The following is an 8,670-nucleotide window of genomic DNA, read 5'->3' as shown; positions in this document are numbered from 1 at the left end:
ATTTTTTGGTAGTTCGGTCAACCACTTCGTTGCTTTCCCATTAGAGAAAAGGGAAACAAACGGAGTCGGACTGACTCTTGAGTGATGTTCTTCAAAGGAAAATGTCTCACACACATCCACGAAGTTTCGGATGTCGTCATGAGGGTCCCCATGAGCAAGTCCTCCAAAGAGACCCTTCATTTGCAATAGCTGCAACATTGTGCTGGTCACATGAAACACCGCATTGCCCACAGTTCGAGGAAATCAAATAGCACCCACACTTCCCAATTGATCCTTATTGACCTCATGCAAATTCCCGTTGTCATCATTGTTCCCAAGTTGACTGGTTTTACTCCCATTTACACTCATTTCTTTACCTATTTTAGAGCAGCCAACAAGAACACAAATAAGATAAAAATATCTAGGAGAAAGCACCTAAAAATTTCCCTATGTCCATCTATAATCATCCTGAATATCAAGATATTTTACTCACTTATCAAAGAAGCGTAATCAATGGCAGTTTTAAACATGTCAACATAGAGAAACTTTTAAATCGTCCTTTATGAAAAGGGTTTTAGGAACAATTATATCAACAGTGGGCTCAAAAGACATCATATCGCTCCTTTTACCTTTTTTTAGGCCACACTTAAGAAGGAAAGCTCTGACAAAACTAAAAGAAGATGAAGAAATGATAAATGAGTTCAGATAATAAAAGATAACAATATATGAAGTTCAAGAGAAGAGAATATTTAAGGATCTGACTGAATGGAGAAGGAATTCAAGGGAAATAGAGAGAGTTTGGAGAAATTGTGAAAGGTTAGAATGAGAATGAAAGTCACAATTCAGAAGCAAAAGGAGAGGAGTCATGATTGCCTTGAATAAGGAGTCATTCTAGATCCAATAGACATAACACATATGGCGAGCACATTAAATGTAGTGAGGGCCAACATCTTTTCATATTACTTAAGACATTCTTGGGTTGAACTTCTCATCAGAATCTTTGAAGATTATTATGCTTTCCATCCATGCCTGATATCATAAAAAAAACATAGGGACTATGCATATTGGGGAAAAATGAGCTTGTACAGATGGAATAATAAAAGGTGAATACATCACACCACCAGAAGATGCTCAAGGAATTTAGTTTGGTGAAGTGAAATCGTCTTAAAGATGAGGTCGAGAAAGTTTGGTCTTAATTGGATTCTGAAGTCACAAGAATGATTGTCATCGAGAGAAAAAATGGGAACTAAGACAAGAAAGGACTCGTGTCCCGATGATGTGGCAAAAAGGACAAAAAGGATGGATACACTAGATATGATTGTAAAATAATCTGACCACATCATAGGATTATTAGTTGGCACAACTAACGACATTTAAACATGGACAACATCTATTAGCCATAGTACTATAGTGGAGCTTTTCAATTGGATGATTAACTTCCTTTGTAACCAATAAACAATAGTTTTTTTCTTTTATCTTTTTGAATAGAAGTGGTCCAAGAAGTTTATACTAGTCTAGCCTATCACATGCCCATTTTGAAAATTAAAAGAAAAAACCAACCAAAGAAAACTAAAGGACAAATACTAGATGGTATGCAACTCAGAAGCTAGCTAGATCCACAATTAGGAAAGTTCTCGATCCCATTCTACCTTTTTAGAAGATAAATCTCAATTGAAATCTAGAGCTTGTTGAAGTTTTCACTCTACCTCACTTTGACAATTTATCTTCCTCTTTGTTGTCCCTCTCCTTACTCTATATGTGATTTTGAATGATAAATAGTTGAAAATTATCTTTTCAAGAGTTTCAGCTTCGATGGACGAAGCTCCTCCTAACTCCTTCTCTTGGCTCTCATTCTGGTTATTCTGGTGACGATCTAAGTCTACTCCTCAAAGCTTCGTAGCATCAAACAAGTATACTTCTTGATCTTCCAGTTCATTATCTTATTCTTCAGTTTGGACTTTAATGGGTTGAATCATTACTACCAACATCCAAATTCTATCCTTGTGTAAAAAGTAATAAACTTGTTTTGCTTGTGATTTATCTATTTGCTTGGGGATGGTCTTGGACTTGGAGATGGCAGCACTAGATTAAAATGGATGAATACAACTCTTACCTCTTTTGAGTCTTCGAACTGTCCTTAAATGGACACCTTAAAGCTCTCACCAGGTGCGTAGCACTGAACCAAACGATAAATCTTCCGACTCTAGACAAATGATATATATAGTTGTGTATCATATGATTAGTCTTATACTCATCTCCTAATAATAGTACCGCTGTTTTTTATTAGTAATTTGTACATGTTAGGAATTATTTATTAATGGATCTATCTGCTTAATCCTCGTTTGGAATGTTGATTTTTGTCTTAGTTTATAATCTTGTTGCATGAAGTTGGTTGATGAGTTGGTATTTTACCAATTCATTTTACTCAAATTCATGAATTATTGACATGTCTTAATGCTAATTGAAGAGATTTTAGGCCCTAGTTCTCCTGTATGTCGGCATTCCATAGAAAAAGCAAGTTTGATGGATTTGAAGTTGAAAATCACTGAAGCACACCGATGAAGAAAATGACGTCTCGTAGGAACCAAAACGCGTCTCACTGCCTAAACATCATCATGAATGGAGCAAGGTTGCTTCAATATCAGAGTTGCAATTGGCATGACACAATGATTGATCAGCAATTCGCCAGCACCAATAGAGATACCCTAATGAGAAATGAAGGTCAAAGAGAGGAAATGATTGGCGCTCCACAATTATGTATCAAAATTTGTCGATCTAGCGCAAGTTTGAAGATAGAAGCTAAAGGAAAAAATTGCAATTAAGGAAAGTAGTACTTTATTTGGGAGGTGCAAGGATAGAATCGAGATTTGAGTAATTATTTACCATTATCATGTTCCCAATTAGGGATAGTGAAGAGAGACTTCTTTTTTGTGAAAGAAGATATTCATAGAGTAAAGTGAAGAACTTCTTAGCTTGTAGAGGAAGAAACCTCATATTTATGGCACTCTGAGTTTGGATTTTAGGTTTTGTTAATCAAATTAGCTTGGAATGGAGATAACCTATATGAGTATTGTCTCTATTTCTTCTTTTATGAGCAACTAATTTTTTAGCTAGGGGTGTGTGAGCTATATAGGGGTATCCGAATTAATATTGATTAATCAGCTCTAAAATTGATTGTATGACATGAATCTATAGACTTCTTGATGTTTTAATCTAAAAATTAGTGGTTGCAAATATTGATTGAGCTCTCTAACACCATTTTGGCTTGGGAAATCAAAATGGAGTTGGGTAAGACTCAACAGTGAGAACTTGTTGAAATTACGAAATTACTTTATGGATTCGAGCAAAGGATGGGATAATCTGAGTAATTTCTCATTTAATGATATGAGCAAGGTTAGTCTATCTACTCAAGTAATGTTTAGTTTTTTGTTTGAAGGGATCTTGGAGTTCTAGAGAATCCAAGGGATATACATTTGGAAGTTTGGGAGAATATCAAAGTGTAGCATAGACCAAACACTATTTGTGTGTAAATGATTTTACTATAGATAATATTTTTCTATTCGACTTGAAACCCAAATCGTTAAGCAACACCCCTAATCCTTTCCAAACTTGGTTAAACATATTTGTGTTGATTCCCTATTTTATAACTTGACGTTGGCGAATTTTAGTTGTAACTAACCCCCCCCCTCCCAATTTTATATATGCATGATTGTTGACAATTTAATTTGCTAGTTTGTTTCGAGTTGTGAAATCAACTGAAGGTGATCCCATCTTGTAATTCTTGTGGTTCGACCCCTACCACTAAAGTTGGGTAATTTTTTGCATACGACCTCCTATGCCCTAAAAATGGGATGTAATTGAGTGTTTATAATGAAATGGCATCGTTGCTAAGGACTGGTTAACGAATGTCTTTTGTTGATTTCTAGATTCAAACTTATATGCATTTTGAGTTATTATTACTTGGTGTTTTGTGTTGTTGCTTTCCAAACAAATCCAATATAGACCAAGCGGGTAACAAAGAAAGTGTTGATGACGCGGGCTTTGCATAAGGAATTTTCCTCTGATGAAGCACCCATAGAGTAGGGTGTGGCTGGAGCAATTCACTTACCACCGGAGGGAGGGAATGTTGTGTTTCAAGTGCCAAGTTCAACGGTTCATCTACTATAAATGATGGGACTATTCGTAGGCAAAGCGGTAGAAGATGCAAACCAATACTTGAGAAATTTTGTGGAAGTTTATCTCCCTTTCAAAATGCGAAACATGAGTCAAGAATCTGTCCGGCTAAGGTTGTTCCCACTCTCATTGATCGGAAAAGCTACCACATGGCTTGGAGAATTTCCCCAAGGTTTGATTATGACTTGGGATGAATTAATGACTGCCTTTCTCGAGATATTCTATCCACCCTTAAAGATGTCAAAATTGAGGGATGAGATAAATAACTTTGAACAAAAGGGAGGAAAAGCTATACACGAAGTGTCGCTGAGGTAGGTTGTCTGATCAAGTTTTACTCCAAATTTTCTACCATGTATTGAATGAGGTGAATCAAGGAGTAGTAAATAATTTGGTTGGAAGTTCCTTCATGAATTTTACCTACCCTCAACCTACCATCTCTCTTAATCAAATGGCAAAATCATTATGGCATGGCATACTCGAGATAGGGTAAAAGGTGGTAGTGTCATTAACTCAACAATGACAAACGAGATGAGAAATAAAGAGGAGGAGCGAGATGAACAAATGGCTAAGGTAATGACAAGTATTGACCTCCTCATAGAAAAACACATAATGTGCACTAGAGCTAAAAGTGTAAATTACATTGGAGCACAAAGTACAACTTTTTTCGAATAAGAAGTTGCTTATGCCTCATTTGATGAGGCTGTTAGATATTTGGCAAACCAAGGGTTAGGTTCTCGGCCAGGATACAAAGCAACCAACCAAGGTCTTTGGCATCCTTCGAAAGAGACTCAAGGTTAGAGAGATCTAGATGGTCAATGGAGAGACCGAGAAAGACAATGGTGTGAGCAATATAGAGCTAGAGAAGATGATATGTACAACCATCAGACTTCAAAATCCATATGTACCTCCCCAAAAATCTGATTCTCCCCAAAACCAAGCAAGTATGAGTGACCTTGCTGGTTCAAACATTGAAGAGATCTTGAACCAAGTTCTAAAAAGGGTTATGTCTACCGACAACTAGGAACTCAAGTTGATGTTTCTAATTTGACTCAAAAGATTATATCTCACTCTTCTTCAATCAAGAACTTGGAGACCCCAATGAACCATTTATCAATTAAAATGAATCCAAGAGACAAAGGCACACTCCCAAGCTACACTTTCCCAAACCTGAAAAATGATGTCCATTGTATGGAAATAGTCACAAGTAGTGGAAAAGTGCTTGAAGATGCCAAGGTTGCACCAAATAAAAATACTAATGAAAATTTGTATTATGGGGTAAAGCCTAGTGCACCCATCCACATTGTGATTGATGAAGAATTGTCCAAGCAGAGCAATGTGAATGTTCGTGAAAAAAAGGGGATTGATCCTCCTAAAGTGATGGTTGATGTAGAAACAAGGAATAAATCCACTAAAGGCAATGGGCCTAAATGTCCCCTTCAATATTCTCAAACAGTGATAAAGAAGAAGGAAGATGAGCATTTCCAGAAGTTTGTAAATCAGCTCAACAAATTGTCGATGAATATGCCACTAATTGATGCTCTGTTGTAAATGTCGGGGTACTCAAAATTTATGAAGGATATGCTACAACAAAAGGCTTTAATGTGAGCACAATTGAAATGTATCGTCATTGCAACGTTGTGATGGCAAGTTCATTGGCCACAAAGAAAGAGGATCTTGGAGCTTTTACCATTTCGTGCACTATGGGGTGCACAAATTTGAAAAAACCTTATGTTATTTGGGAGGAAGTATCAAATTGATGCATCTTTTGATTTTCAAGAAGTTAGGTCTCGAGAATCCCAAGCCCGCTCCTATGAGGTTGTTGATGGCGGATTGATTTATCAAGAAATTGGTTAGTATACTATCTGACGTGTCAGTCAAAGTAGACAGGTTTGTCTTTAGGTGTATTTTTTAGAGCTTGATTGGGATGTGGACCTGAAGTGCTTATCATTTTGGGTAGACAATTTCTCGCTATAGGACGAGAAATTGTTGATGTGGAGCTTGGAGAGCTCCAATTTAGAATTGGTGATGAATCAGTGAAGTTCAAGGTGGGCATACCTACAAGCCCCCTGATGAGTGCAAGGTAGTATCCATGAAGGAATCCAAGGATGAGCTAGTGAAAGATCCATGAGAAGAAGAAATGTCACTCGATATCGGGTAATTTTGAGGTACTTGCGTCGTGTCGCAACGTTAAAATCAAGCGCTTCTTAGGAGGCAACTCAAGTGTTTTTATTTATTTCATTTTTACTTCACTTTTTTTTGTTTTTGGTGTGTTTTTTAGAGGTGAAAACATAGCTAGAAACACTTAGTTATGACCCAAAAAAAAAACACTCAGAAGGCAAATCAAATAATTGCTCCTTCATGCCTTATTATGACCCAAAATAATCTTGCAAATATTTTAGCAATTCCCAAAAAATAAATTTAGGAGGAATTATAGCCAAAAGTACATCGACGAAAATGCTCTGTAATACACCATTCATAAACACTTCCTTACCACCTTAGGATAGCATGTTACCTTTCCATGCTTGAAGCTTAACTTTCACTTTCCTTATTAGGAATAGTGCTCCTTTCTCTTTCTAGCATTAGTTTTTGGATAACCTAGATAATTCATAGGGATGTCCTCTTGTAATGCTAGTACATTCCTCCACCATGAAAGTGTATAGAAGCTTCATTTTGATGCAATTAAAAGCGCTCTTGGTCTTATTTACCTTCTAACCAGATTATTGTTCATAGTCCTGTAGGATAAATATTATCTTCCATACGGAGTATTTATTGGTTGCAACAAAAATGATAGTATCATCTGCATAAGAAAATTGATTTAGATTTTTACTTCATTTATGGAATCTATAACCTACAAATTGCCCATCCTCAAATAAAGAGTTTAGACCTCGGCTGATATGATGAATAAGGTTGGAGATAGTGGATTCCCTTGCTTCACACTTCTAGTAAAATTGAAAAATCCCTATTGTCTATTAATAAGCATTCAATACCAGTTGTTAAAAATCAACCTCCATATCAAATCAACAAAAATATTTGAGAAACTCATCTTTCTTAAGACCATAAAAAAAACCATGACACCCTATCATAGGCTTTTGACATATTAAGCTTAATGACCACATTAGCTTGGTTACCTCTCTTCCATATATTTGTAACAATCTCCTGAGTGAGAAGTACATTCTTAATGATACATTTGCCTTTTGACAAACCATAATTGGTTACTGGAAATTAATCTCAGGAGTAAATCCTCTAGCCTATCATGTATAATCCTTGACATAATCTTGTTAATAAAGCTACTCAAACTTATTGGCCTCATAACTGAGAAGGATTGCACATGTTCCTTCTTTGGTGGGAGAATCATATTTGTAAGGGTTATGGATTTGGGTAATGTGTTGCCATTAAAAAAAATACTTCAACCATCCTCACAATATCATCCCCAATAATATCCAAACAACTTTGATAGAACGTTCACGTCAACCCATCAGGACCACTGGTACTATCCCCATTTAATTTAAAACTACATTTTGAACTTTTGCCGAGTTTAAAGTTTTGCATAAATTTAAATTCTCCTCAGTACTGATGGTTTCTGGGATGTTCTTTTTAAGTGTGTAAATTTTGTAGCATCTCTCTCCTAAGTGAATTATGTATGAAAGAAGTCAATAGACTCTGTGGCAATATCTTCATGCTCTTCCAGTCAAATGCTCTAATTGTTTGAATCCTCTGTATATGTAGTCTCTTCCTTCTATCTTTCATAAGACTGTAAAAAAATTCTTATATTTCTTTCAAAAATTAAAAAAATTCATACCCTGCCTTCTATTGCCAAAAAAATTCCTCTAAATGAAGATATTTTTTTAACTCTCATTTAGTTCTTTGCATTACAACCCCATTTTCAGTGAAGGATTACCTTCAAAAGACTTCCCTTAATTGCGACTATAGCGAAGGATTACCATCAAAAGACTTCCCTTAATTACGATTATATCCTCTCTAATCACAAGTTGTTTGATAATATCCCCCATTTTGATAGTCTAGTTTTAACATTCTTGATATTTTCCTTGAATTCCAAAAAGTGGTTTTCAGATATATTACTCCTCCAATTTTTGCTAACCACCTCCGGATACAGTAGAATTTGAGAAACCTAAATGTTTACTTTTGTCTGGACACTTTTGCCTCACAAGGGAGCAACATTAGAGCATGGTCAGATCCAGTTCTAGGGAGATCTTCTACTTCTATGTGGTTAAAATAATCATGAATTTCTTGGTTTATGAGAATCCTGTCTAATCTTTCAAAAAATACAATCATTTTCAGCTTTCCCATTCCACCAAGTGAAAAGACTTCCTTTAAACATAACCTTTGTGAGGTCACATGATACAATAAAACAATGTAACTTTTCAGGGTTAGCATCAAGAACATGAAGACCTCTTACTTTCTCTTCCTCGTTCAGCAATACATTGAAATCACCTCCTATTAGCCAATGTCTATTCATATCCTCAGCCAACTGATATAACTTTTCCACATATTTAACCT

Source organism: Solanum tuberosum, unplaced genomic scaffold (assembly GCF_000226075.1).
Source record: "Solanum tuberosum cultivar DM 1-3 516 R44 unplaced genomic scaffold, SolTub_3.0 scf00372, whole genome shotgun sequence".
Taxonomy (NCBI): Eukaryota; Viridiplantae; Streptophyta; class Magnoliopsida; order Solanales; family Solanaceae; genus Solanum; species Solanum tuberosum.
Note: the sequence above shows the minus strand (reverse complement) of the source record.